Raw genomic sequence first — 13,618 nt, 5'->3', positions numbered from 1 at the left:
AAATATCACTATCTTAAGCCATGATCTGTTTACTTTTTGCTTTTGACTGTCAGAAATGTGAAAATCCATGATCATTTCTGTTTTTACAGTTTCTGGCTCTGATCAATTGTGTAATTTAGGCAATTAAAGAAAAAAAAAGAAAGGAAAAAAAGCCTTCCAAACATATATTCTTTTATAATTGGCAGAGAAATAAATATAAAACACAAGCATCTAAATTTATATTCCCCTCCCCTCGCCAAAATAAAAACAAGTCCCTCACCAGTGCTTTAAAAATTATTTGACATGCCTCCCCTTTTTGTATCACCCCCTCCCCTCCCATACATAACGAACAGTCCCTAAGTATAAAATCTGTGACACAATACATTAGTTCCAGTTAGTCCCATTCATAAAAAGACCACATATTTAAACCTTATCATCAGCCTGGTTTCTGTGCTTCTGTAAATGTTTAATGGTAAATGGAGTGCTGCAACTGAACCTGGACTGAATCCCAGAAAGATAGAGCACAAAAGGAATAATGCAAAAAAATTAAAGGATCTGTCACTGATTATCCCCATCCCCAAAATAGCCCAGCCACATGATGGCACTGTCTTTGATTATTATTATACATAATGGGACCAAAATATTTTTTATATTAAGCTCCACAATGGTTCCGCCTGCGTCATCATGTGTTTTATGAAAATGTATCGCAGCCTCAGAAGTGTGTTAATCCAATATTGTTCTTGTCTGATAAGTTACATAAGGCCAAATGACCGCAGTCCCTGCCGTGATCTGAGGTGTTGAATGTCTTATTTTCATTCTGGTTATCTCTGTTTACTCTTACATTATTATTTCCTATGTTACTTCTTAATAGCACAAAGATAAATAAAATCCCTCCATGCTGCGCAAAGAGCAGCATGTTTATCTCAATGTCAATAGTTGTATTATGATTGTTTTGGTGCATGTCTGTGTCTATTTAACTGTGTTAATGAAACACAGACAGCTCAACCACAAAGACGTGGGTATAGTGTTTACAATGTTTGCAGTGTTTCAAGAGATAAACCAACAATAGGCACAGAGCTTGCTTTTCAAGGTTGTCATTTCTGCATGGCTGCAAAGAGTATTCTCTTTTCAATAGTGTTTTAGATGAAGTACAGGGTTGAAACCATGAGAAAACAAAGCAGGACAAATAAGGAGAGGTTTCTAACTGTGATCAATGGTATTACAACATGAGACATTACGCAACAGAAATGCTACAACATAGTGTACGCTATGTTCCAAAGAAACACTACTTATATTTATGTAGTACATTAGATAGATGCATAGAACGATGCATGGAAATGCATGAGCTTCTGTTAAACCTGTATTATATATCTATATATCTATATATATACAGTACAGGCCAAAAGTTTGGACACACCTTCTCATTCAATGCGTTTTCTTTATTTTCATGACTATTTACATTGTAGATTCTCACTGAAGGCATCAAAACTATGAATGAACACATGTGGAGTTATGTACTTAACAAAAAAGGTGAAATAACTGAAAACATGTTTTATATTCTAGTTTCTTCAAAATAGCCACCCTTTGCTCTGATTACTGCTTTGCACACTCTTGGCATTCTCTCCATGAGCTTCAAGAGGTAGTCACCTGAAATGGTTTCCACTTCACAGGTGTGCCTTATCAGGGTTAATTAGTGGAATTTCTTGCTTTATCAATGGGGTTGGGACCATCAGTTGTGTTGTGCAGAAGTCAGGTTAATACACAGCCGACAGCCCTATTGGACAACTGTTAAAATTCATATTATGGCAAGAACCAATCAGCTAACTAAAGAAAAACGAGTGGCCATCATTACTTTAAGAAATGAAGGTCAGTCAGTCCGGAAAATTGCAAAAACTTTAAATGTGTCCCCAAGTGGAGTCGCAAAAACCATCAAGCGCTATAACGAAACTGGCACACATGAGGACCGACCCAGGAAAGGAAGACCAAGAGTCACCTCTGCTTCTGAGGATAAGTTCATCCGAGTCACCAGCCTCAGAAATCGCAAGTTAACAGCAGCTCAGATCAGAGACCAGATGAATGCCACACAGAGTTCTAGCAGCAGACCCATCTCTAGAACAACTGTTAAGAGGAGACTGCGCGAATCAGGCCTTCATGGTCAAATAGCTGCTAGGAAACCACTGCTAAGGAGAGGCAACAAGCAGAAGAGATTTGTTTGGGCCCAGAAACACAAGGAATGGACATTAGACCAGTGGAAATCTGTGCTTTGGTCTGATGAGTCCAAATTTGAGATCTTTGGTTCCAACCGCCGTGTCTTTGTGAGACGCAGAAAAGGTGAACGGATGGATTCACATGCCTGGTTCCCACTGTGAAGCATGGAGGAGGAGGTGTGATGGTGTGGGGGTGTTTTGCTGGTGACACTGTTGGGGATTTATTCAAAATTGAAGGCACACTGAACCAGCATGGCTACCACAGCATCCTGCAGTGACATGCCTTCCCATCCGGTTTGCGTTTAGTTGGAGGCTGTGTAAGGGCTATTTGACCAAGAAGGAGAGTGATGGAGTGCTGCGGCAGATGACCTGGCCTCCACAGTCACCGGACCTGAACCCAATCGAGATGGTTTGGGGTGAGCTGGACCGCAGAGTGAAGGCAAAGGGGCCAACAAGTGCTAAACACCTCTGGGAACTCCTTCAAGACTGTTGGAAAACCATTTCAGGTGACTACCTCTTGAAGCTCATGGAGAGAATGCCAAGAGTGTGCAAAGCAGTAATCAGAGCAAAGGGTGGTTATTTTGAAGAACCTAGAATATAAAACATGTTTTCAGTTATTTCACCTTTTTTTGTTAAGTACATAACTCCACATGTGTTCATTCATAGTTTTGATGCCTTCAGTGAGAATCTACAATGTAAATAGTCATGAAAATAAAGAAAACGCATTGAATGAGAAGGTGTGTCCAAACTTTTGGCCTGTACTGTACATATATATATATATATATACATATAGATATAGATGTATCTATATCTATCTATCTATCTATCTATATATATATATATATATATATATATATATTGAGGCTTGTTGCCTCTCCTTAGCAGTGGTGATATATATATATATATATATATATATATATATATATATATATATATATATATATATATATATATATAAAATTGTATTGTGTATATACATACATACATACATACACACACATATATGAGGATGAAGTGGTTAGAATATGTGTGTATATATATATATATATATATATATATATATATAAAATTGTATTGTGTATATACATATATACATACACACACACACACACACACACACACACACACATATATATATATATATATATATATATATATACACAGGTCATGTATACGGTTACAAATGATGCTGTACACTAACTTTGGAGCTGGGAACACAGAGCTTTCTGTCTTCAGAGGTTCAGTGGGAGCAGTGCACTGAACATGGGGGCAAAGGAATCACTGACAAAAAGAAATCCACCACTGCTAACAAGTTAACTGCAGCAGTGGCACGCTCGCCGCTGAGGAAGAGGATTGTCTTTGTGAGTCAACTGCAACTATCTTCCAAAGAAGCCAATTGTAGCGATTTTGTCAACTGCTCTGTCTGAAGTGAAAACGTGGTGATACTGAGCAGGCAACTTTGCCAGGGACCTAAACCTTCAGGGGTCCCAAAGCATTGGGGGCAGTTAGTTGATTTGCGGTGTCTTGTCCACATGTCTTGTCTTGTTTGGAAAATTTCTATGGTGCATATTCCTAAATATGTGGTTACCAAAGTACCACTGAGGAAGGTCAGTCTTGGTTTACAGCTAAATTATGCCGCAGGGCCCCCTAGTGGGTTAATCTGACTATGGTGTAGCTGCTGCCTTTTTATAGGGGCATCATTCACAGGTTTGAATATGTTCAACCTGATTGGCTGAGAAAACATGCTCTTTTTTAGTGAATGGATTCACAAACATATGTTTTTACATGTCTGGGAGTGGGGTGTGCTGCAGACATTATCACTGAGAACAGAGCAGTAATTCTTAATGCTTTTCCACCAGATGGCAGTATAAACCAGTGCTCACTTTGCAGACTTGGCTTCCACAAATAACGTGGACTTCCCAAGGCCTTATTCAGTCTCCATGTGGTATGCATGTTATCATGACAAACTTAATGATGAGCTATGCAGATAAGATTATACCACAGGGAGGAAGGTGATATTTATGCACGATTCCTAAAAGATACACTGACATCATAATGTTTTTGGATGTGGTACAAGACAGCACTCATGCCATTATAGCAGTATGTCTTCAAGGGGTTGGGCTCACAGTTCATTAACACCTCACCAAGTTATTAAATCAAAAAGAAATGAAGAGAATCATCTTTAAGGTCTTGGAGTGAAAAATGACTAAAAGCTCTGATATTTTCAATGTATTGAAGGTAGATAGTGAAGGTGGGGAAAGATCAAACAGGTAAGAGATGATCAAAGACATTAAGAAGATGACTTTATCATCTAAAGAAAGGAGTTCCTTATTTATGATTTTTTTGTTTCATATTTTTATTTGTTTTATTTATTAATGTATCTATCTATTTACTTATTGACATACTGTATGAATGTGATGAGAGTGTTTAATAAACTCATACATTATGCAACTAAGTAGGTGGTAAGTAAGGTGGGTGGTGAAGTGTGAAGCGTTGAAAAAAAGATCCCTTTTTTCTCTACAATCATTCGAGCCTGAATTGAGAGGTTGTAAACACTGCCACTGTATCTGATTGGAGTGCTGGCTGGTGTTTGTTAACTCACACGTCCTAATTGTCCCCAGTGGACCTGAACAGGAAAGCAGTTGCCATGGATAATTAAACAAATTTCTTCCGCAGGCTACACTGGGAGTGAATTTTGTGGAGGTATTCCAATTAGTCAGACTAAACACAAGCAAAAGGACTAATAGTTTAGTCCAATCTATATTTTTAATAGTTGTGGCATTTTGTGTCTTATTTCCAATCCGCAGGTTTCTTGTGTTTGTGCCCAAAAGGCTGTGATAAATTATGTTTTCCCTTCAGCTCTGCTGTAACACAGTGTGCTGTAACACTCAACTTCTTTATGTGTATTCTGCTTTCTCAGCACTTCGTAACTGAACCTACATCAGTGCCAGCTGCAACGGAGGTGGAGCCTTGTTGTGTAGTGCTGTACATTTTCTAACATTTCCTCTTTATCTGACATGTTGTTTCATTACTGGTTGCTTTGTACTGTGATTTTTAGCCACACCAGCAGTGTGGCTATATGGGAAGCAATGTAAGTCTGTCAGTTATACAAGTCCTGGTCCCTTCAGGACAAATTGTAATAACTTATCTGATGCTCTGACTTTTCATCTAGTGCCACCATCATGGAAATATTTATTTTTGGCTAATTATAATTTATAGCCAAATATCTGCAAACTTTAAGATATTCCCACCAGCCTCTGAACCTTTTGTTTGGTGTTAATAATATAAATGTTATCGTGCTAAAATGCTAAACAAAGATGGTGAACATGGTGAACATTGGTTCCCTTTAAAACTGCATAATACTATTTATAATAAGTATGACATAGAGATGACGAGAATGCCGTGCTTCTAATTGCATAGTACTGTAAAACTTCAATGAAAAGTCCAGTTCCAATTTAACGCCCGGTCCCTTTTACAAGCCTGGTGTAGCTACACATTTTGACAAATAAAGGCCTGTCTCAATGAGACGGGGTTTTTTTTAAAATAAAAGTTCTTTGGTATATAAAACCGGGTTGTTGGCTACCTCAAATTATGTGTTATGTTCCTTGATTACATTGTAAGTTATTCATACTCCTTCAGTCCGTAAGGGTCCTAAGATGAAAAGAATCAACAGTGTTTTTCATGAAAATAAATCCAAGTTGTGAGTATTGTTTCAACAGGATAAAGTGGTGTTGTGTCGGTATACCGGGTGCTGTAATCCTAGGGTGTCGTAACTCTCTCTCTGATGTGCTGTCTGTCAGAGCTAGATCAAATGAATGACTCATGATTGATATATTATCTGAGGTGGGGCGGAGCTGCCTGCTGCTCAGCGCACAAAATGGAGGTGAACAGTACAGCCCCCTCTCTCCCTCAAAACTAATCAAATACACCATGAAATGACTCCAAAACGCTCTAGTGGATAACTTGTAGCTTACACATTCACCACGCTATGAAATAATAATGTAATATTACGAGACAGAGTTATTTTGAAGCCAAATGCACAGCCGGAACTACATTCCAGACATACAGTACTTGCTGGGCGGAGTGATTTCAAACAGCGTATGTTTAGTGCAGTTACTCCCATCATCAAAACAAGTTTGTTGAGAAGCCAGAATATACAAAGGACGAGTTACAGGTTTTGGAAGAGGAGAGAGCAAGAAGAGAGGCTGAGGCTGCCGAGCAACCAGGGGCTGCGGAGTAGACCCAGAGCAAGCATGGATTGGTGGTGTAAATGTGGGGCTTACTGGCCACTTTATTAGGTACACCTGTGCAATACAATCCAATACAACAGCTCTGCCCCACATTCTATGTTTACAAAGGTTTTACATTTTCAGTTTTTGGTGACATTGTCAGAAAGGTGATTATTCTACTTTATTATTGAGGTTGCAGTGGGTGGTGCTGATGTACTGGAGTGCAATATATTGAAAAGTGTTCCTAATATTTTGTCCCCCTCAATTAGACAAAATTAGGAGGCCACCCCAGTACACCACCACCATTCACTATGACCACAATAATAAACAAAATAGAATTATCACTTTCTAGACAATGTCAACAATAACCAAAAATTTATAAGCTTCGGGGAAAAAATCATGGTATAGCCGTTCCACTGGATTGCATTAGATTACACCGGTGTTTCGTCTAGTTGGTCCCACAAAACCTCCAGGAGGCTAGACAGTGATCTCTGGCATCCTAGGGACACTTCCCTAATGCCAGGTCTCACTGCTCTCCACACCAACCCAATAACCTCCTTTACCTTACTTATGCATGGCTTTCTCAGCCCAAACAGCACTGCCACCTTCAACCAAACCCAGGCTCTGTACATGCGAGCTCCAGGTAGAAGCAATGCTGATTCTACCTTTCCTAGCACATTCACCATACTCTATTTCTCACGCTACATAGCATAACTCCAATATAAGCTAAAGTTAAAGGAGATAAATAAACTTACAGGATCAGCAAACACACTCACCTTGCAGCATGGGCTCAAACAAAAGGGATCCAAATAGGCCACTCCCACACTTAAATAACCTTCCTCTTCCTGGACTTCCTCCTTACTTACACATGGCTTTCTCAGCCCAAACAGCACTGCCACCTTCAACCAAACCCAGGCTCCGTACATGCGAGCTCCAGGTAGAAGCAATGCTGATACTACCTTTCCTAGCACATTCACCATACTCTATTTCTCATGCTACATAGCATAACTCCAATATAAGCTAAAGTTAAAGGAGATAAATAAACTTACAGGATCAGCAAACACACTCACCTTGCAGCATGGGCTCAAACAAAAGGGATCCAAATAGGCCACTCCCACACTTAAATAACCTTCCTCTTCCTGAATTTCCTCCTGAGAGGAAGTGGATCTCTCCACCTGATCTCAAGGAGTTATGTACCCTGCTTAGTAGTTCCCCCTGCTGCCCCCCAACTGACATTATTTCATCTCTTATAGATAAACTGGCTGGCTCTGACTGCTTCATCTGACATTTCCCTCACTGTCTTTCTCAAACTCTGTCCCTGCACTCCGAGTTCCCCCAGGAGTGAGACAGTTGATCTTGCTATGAATCCCCTACACCCCACTTCCACTGGACAAATCCTAGTCTTCCATCCTCGCTGCTCAGCTTCTGCTCCTAAGTCTGCATATCTAAGCTTTTTTCTTTCATAGACTTCTTCCACTGAGTCTTCCCAAGGAACTGTCAGCTCAATGAAATAAACTATCCGTTGACTCACTGACCACAACACTATGTCAGGCCTCTGCTTGGTACAAACTATTTCCTGGGGAACAACAAGCTTTCCCCCTAAATCTACTTGCATTTCCCAATCACAAACACCTTCTAGGTGGCCACACCCTTGCCTCCTTACTTATCCCTTCTGTATTTTTCTCCCTCACGGACAAACTGAATTGCTAAACTCCTATCCTTAACACCTTCTGAATTCACCTGTCTTTGTTTCCCTTCGATTCCTGCAGCTAAACATTTCAACACCTGGTTATGTCGCCATGTATATCGGCCTTGTGACAAGCGAACTTTACAGCCTACCAAAATATGCTTTAAGGTTGCGGTACCTTAATACAATGGGCATGATGGGTCCTCATTTACCCACAGTTTTAGGTTCTGGGGGGTTGGTAACACATCATATTTAGCCCCTACCAGGAATCTAATATGATTCTCCTCCATACTCCACAGGTCCCTCCAACTAAGCTTCCTCTTCTCTACACTTTCCCAGTTCAACCACTGTCCCTATTTAGCCTGAGCCACTACCTTTGCACCCCTTAATATCTCATCCTGTCTACGTATCTGTTCCACAACCAGCTTTCTTTTATCTTTGAGACCTGCTTTATTCCATACCGGTTTACCTGAGCCAAGCCCCAGGCCTCCCCACCCAAACTGAACATTACCTACAATCTCTGAACTGCCGATCTTGGGTTCCACTTCCTCCCCTTGGTTGGATTTGGAACCACACTCCTAACTACCACATCTTTACTCCCAGATAACAAGAGCTCTGTCCTGACCTTGGTACATTTAAATTCCTCTGTTAAACTAAATACTGGCAGCTGAAGTATCCCTTTTCCATACAATGCAACACTACTTAGGCACCTAGGAGTGCCCAACCACTCAACTCTACATTGTACCACCTACCTAAGCTCTTTACTGACTTTTCCCTAATTGTTGGGATGTCCTCATCATCTATGACAAACTTCCTATCACTTAACTTCCCTTTACATATCGAGATGTTTCTAGATTTACTAGGCTTGATCTTCATGCTGGCCCACTTGAGGTTCTTATTTACCTTCTCTAGTAGCCTCTTTGTACATGGCATTGTTGTGGTCACCAGTGTCATGTCATCCATGTAAGCCCTAACTGGTGAAAGATGCAACCCGTTCTGCCGTCTCTCTCCACCTACCACCCACGTAGAAGCCCTGATGATTACTTCCATCGCCATAGTAAATGCTAATGGAGAAATTGTACACCCTGCCATGATGCCTATTTCTAGCCTCTGCCAACCTGTTGTGAAGCCTGCCGTACTTAGACACAACCTAATATCCTGAAATTATGCTTTCACTAAGTTGACAACTACCTGTGGCACTCTGAAATAGTCAAACACACTCCAAATGAGGCTATGCGGTACTGAACCAAACGCATTTGCAAGATCTAAAAATATTACATGTAGGTCCCTTTTGTTAATCTTCGCTGCCTGAATCTGGTGCCAGATCATGCTAGTATGCTCTAAACACCCTGAAAAACCTGGTATTCCTGCCTTCTGCACCATGGTATCTATTAAGCTATTCCTTTCTAAGTAGCTAGGTAATCTCTGCGCAACTACACTAAAGAAAATCTTCCCCTCCACATTTAAGAGAGAAATCATCCGGAACTGGCTAAGGTCCACAGACTCCTTCTCCTTAGGAATGGGGACACCCCCTGCCCTACGCCATGCTCTTGGTTTAATTTGTTTTTCCCAAACTATTCTTAGCTGTTTCCACAAAAATGTAAGGACATCAAGCACACTTTTATAAACCTGGTAGGGGACTCCATTAGGCCCTGGGGCCGAAGAAGCCTTTGCACGCCTGACCACCTCCTGAACTTCCTTCCTCCTAGGTGGCCTGACATCCATCTCATGCTCTGTCCCTCCTAATGGAGGGATATCGGGTGGGAAACCTACTATCCTATTCTTCTCTAAATCTGAATATGTGTTTCTCAAATATTCTTCAACCTCTAGCCTTTCTGCTTTAAGCTGCCCTCCCTTTTCCTGGCTGAACAATTCTTTAACAAACTTAAAAGGGTCCCTGAAAAAAAACCTGTCCTAGCATATTCCTTCTTCCTCCTCTTTTTCCTGAGATGCTCTGCCCTTCTAAGAACTGCTGGCCTGCTTCTCAACTCTTCTTGCAACACCTTAATTCCCTCCCTTTCTTCTTCTGTAGCCTTTTTTCCGCTGCTTTCTTAACTGTCTCCTTTCCTTGACTAGCTCCTCTATTTCTCTTTGCCGCCTAGACTTACCTGACTGTACCCTCTCACTCTTTCTCTCATGCACCCCAAACCACTCTACACCATATGAATATATTATATCTCCCATCTTTTCTAACCTTTCTATTGCATTTCCTCTAAAGGCCTATTTCCACTAGATGCGTGTTGGTTGCATCTCCGCTCCGGCACGGCAGCGGAGCCGATAGGATTCAATTCTAGTCAATGTGTGTGTTTCCACCGGCTGTGGCTGTGCTGCGTTCCGGCTCCGTCACAGCTCCGGCAGTCCAGAGCCCTCCGCAAGAGATACGTAGGACTTCTATTTTTGCCGGACACCGGAGCTCAACGCAGCAATTCAGCACAGAGCAGATCGTGCAGGGCAGGAAGTCGTGCACAGAAACACGATAAACATCCGGTAAATTCTCAAAACAAAATACACAGTGTTCACGCGGATCATATTTCCCTGCACTACACCTTGAAAACGACATAATGGGCAGAGGCAGGCCTGAAGTCAACAGGTCAGAGGTTTTTAGACGTCATTTCACCCCGTTAACACCATGGACGAGGAGATATTAATCACGGCAGTGCACCATGATGTCTTCCGGCGGAGCTGCACCACTCCACACAGCAAACGCAGCCGGTGGGTGTTGACGGACAGCGGAGCACCCAGCGGATAACCAGCGCTGCCGTTCCGCAACGGACACGCATCCAGTGGAAATCCGGCGTAAGCCTACTCAAGATTACTGACAAATCTCTATTAACTATCTCCCATTCTTTACTGTCATTTGCCCTAGGCCATCTAACTCTAACCTTTTGCTCCATGGTTCTCTCTCTGACTGGCATACTGGCCTCAGTGTCACCTTAATTATACATTATTATTTCATAGCATGGGGAATGCGCAAGCCATGTGTTTTCCAGTAGAGCGTTTTGGAGTCATTTGATGGTGTATTTGATTAGTTTTGAGGGAGAGAAGGGCCTGTACCGTTCACCTCCATTTCAGCTCTGTCCCACCGATCTCAGAACAGCAGGCACTGACAATTAAAGGTAATGTACCTACTCATATGACTATAGACAATTTGTGTATGCCACCATCTTGCGGTGGTGCCATTGCTGCGGTGACATGTGTCAGTCATCAATTCATTATGCTGTCATTGTGAAGTGACTCTCTACAATGACAGCATCATGAATAGCTGGACTGATGATGTTAGACAGTGGCCTCCGGTAACTGATGAAGGTATCTTAAATGAGTACCGATATTAATATAGAAATTAATCATTTGTGACATTTAATCATTATGGACAGGCTACGTGACCATCACATCATATTGAAGGCAATCAATATTGATCGCCTTCAATATGATGTGATGGTCGTCTAAAAGGCAGTGTAACCCGACCCATCCGGAGCTCAGGTAATTTTGACCCACAATCAGAGACCTGTAATTGCCGTTTTTCTGGTCATCGGAGGCCAGGCGATCAATAAAATATTCTTGAATACCTAAAACAAAACACAAACACGTGTTGTTGTTGTTTTTAGTCATGTAGCCTGTCCATAATGATTAAATGTCACGCTGCTAGCTTGCTAACGTCAGCGCACGTAATGTATGCTAACGTTATACTACACAGTGTTTAATGATACAGTCTATTATCTCCCTATTACTCTAATCTTTCCTGCTTATCGCTCAAACAAATTATTAATTTCTAAATTAATATCGGTATTCATTTAAGATACCTTCTTCAGTTACCAGAGGCCACTGTCTAACATCATCAATCCAGCTATTCATGATGCTGTCATTGTAGAGAGTCACTTCACAATGACAGCATAATGAATTGATGACTGACACATGTCACCACAGCAATGGCGCCGCCGCAAGATGGCGGCATACACAAATCATTCGTCGAATTCGTCTATAGGGATTACGGCAATAGGCGAATTTGCCAAAATGTCGAACCATCCCTTTAAAGGCCTGTCCCATACAGACGTCTGTCCCAAATTTAGGATTTTTGACTTCAGTGATGTAAGCAAATTCTAGCCCAGGCTATTGGTTTAGGTTTTGCAGTATGTTGATTTTGTGTAAGGAGTCAAACGTTTGACACATTGAGTGCCACCCTTTCTGTCTGACTTTCTCAACAGAACCACCTAATGGCAAACATCAGTACAGCATGAAGGACTACATTATGAGCACTGTAGCCTTGACATATACACCAGTAGGCTACATTTGTAATTATTGCCTGCATATTAAGAAATAAAGATGCAATTGCAAATTGACATCTTGGCTCCCTGGCAGAGGAGCAGAGCACAGCTAGGTCAGTGTGGTGTGCTGGACAATGCTTAGAGGCTGTGATATAGAGCTAGTTAAAAGAAAAGCCAGGGCCCACAGAGCATGCTAAAGGCTTTGGGGCTGGAGAGGCAGTCATAGGGTGAGAGGAGAGCCAAGGCCCACAGAGCATGTTGGAGGTCGGGAGGTTGACGGGTTTATGCCCATGGCCCAAGGCCCTCTGTTGGCTTTACTTCAGTGTCTATACAGTACACCACTGAATGTGGAGCTGTGGACTTTTTTTCAAGGGTTTCTTAGGGACTTGGCCAGAAAAGCAATGGAATTCATTGTAAATTCAGTGTCCTATATTACTATTGTCCAAGCTGTTGTTGCAGTCATATTTCATGGAGACAGACCTGTGCTGCATCCCAGTACAGTGCTGGCATTCACAGGGTCACAGATGATTTATCATTTGGTAAAATCATCGCTGGACATTTAAAGGCTTTTTCCTCTGCATGCTTTTTGTCTTCAAACAAAGAGAGCTAGGTGACACCCATCTCCACAGGAGGTCTCACCTCACACCTCAGTGAGACACAAGTCTCACAACTTGATTGGACAGTACTGTTACAGTGACATGCTCCTCTGTGATGTCACCAAACTCTAAGCTAAGTCCTGCTCCTTTCAAGCCCTCTCTCTTGCTTTACAGCTGCGGAGCAGCTCACCCATATCTTTCTGGCTGGGCCTGGACCAGCACAGAGGCCTAGACCCTTGCTCCATAGCCCAAACCACTAAAGGGAGGGCAATTGATCATAGACTCAAGGTTTGCAACTAGCTTTCCAGCAACAAGGAACTAAGTGAGTTAGCACCCAGCGTCTAACTCTGCTAAACCCTGAGCGACCAGCTTCCTCGGAGTTTCATCTTTGGAACAAAGGACACAACAAAGACTGCAGCTGAAACCACAGTTCTTCTCAGCCTTCTTCTGCCGGCTAACAAAGCAGTACACCACCAAGTGACTCTTTCTCCCATCCATTCAAGTATCGGTAACGTAACAACTGGGCATAGCTTATCACAGCTTTACAGGCTACGCAAGACTGTTTAACTTTTTGTATGTGATTTAATGCTGTCATTGAGTTATTGTTGTGATAGTTTACAGTTAGGTTTTTGATTAGTTGGCTTCGCCAAAGCTGTGT

Source organism: Epinephelus fuscoguttatus, linkage group LG12 (genome assembly GCF_011397635.1).
Source record: "Epinephelus fuscoguttatus linkage group LG12, E.fuscoguttatus.final_Chr_v1".
In the NCBI taxonomy this organism is placed as follows: Eukaryota; Metazoa; Chordata; class Actinopteri; order Perciformes; family Serranidae; genus Epinephelus; species Epinephelus fuscoguttatus.
This window is presented reverse-complemented; position numbering follows the sequence as displayed.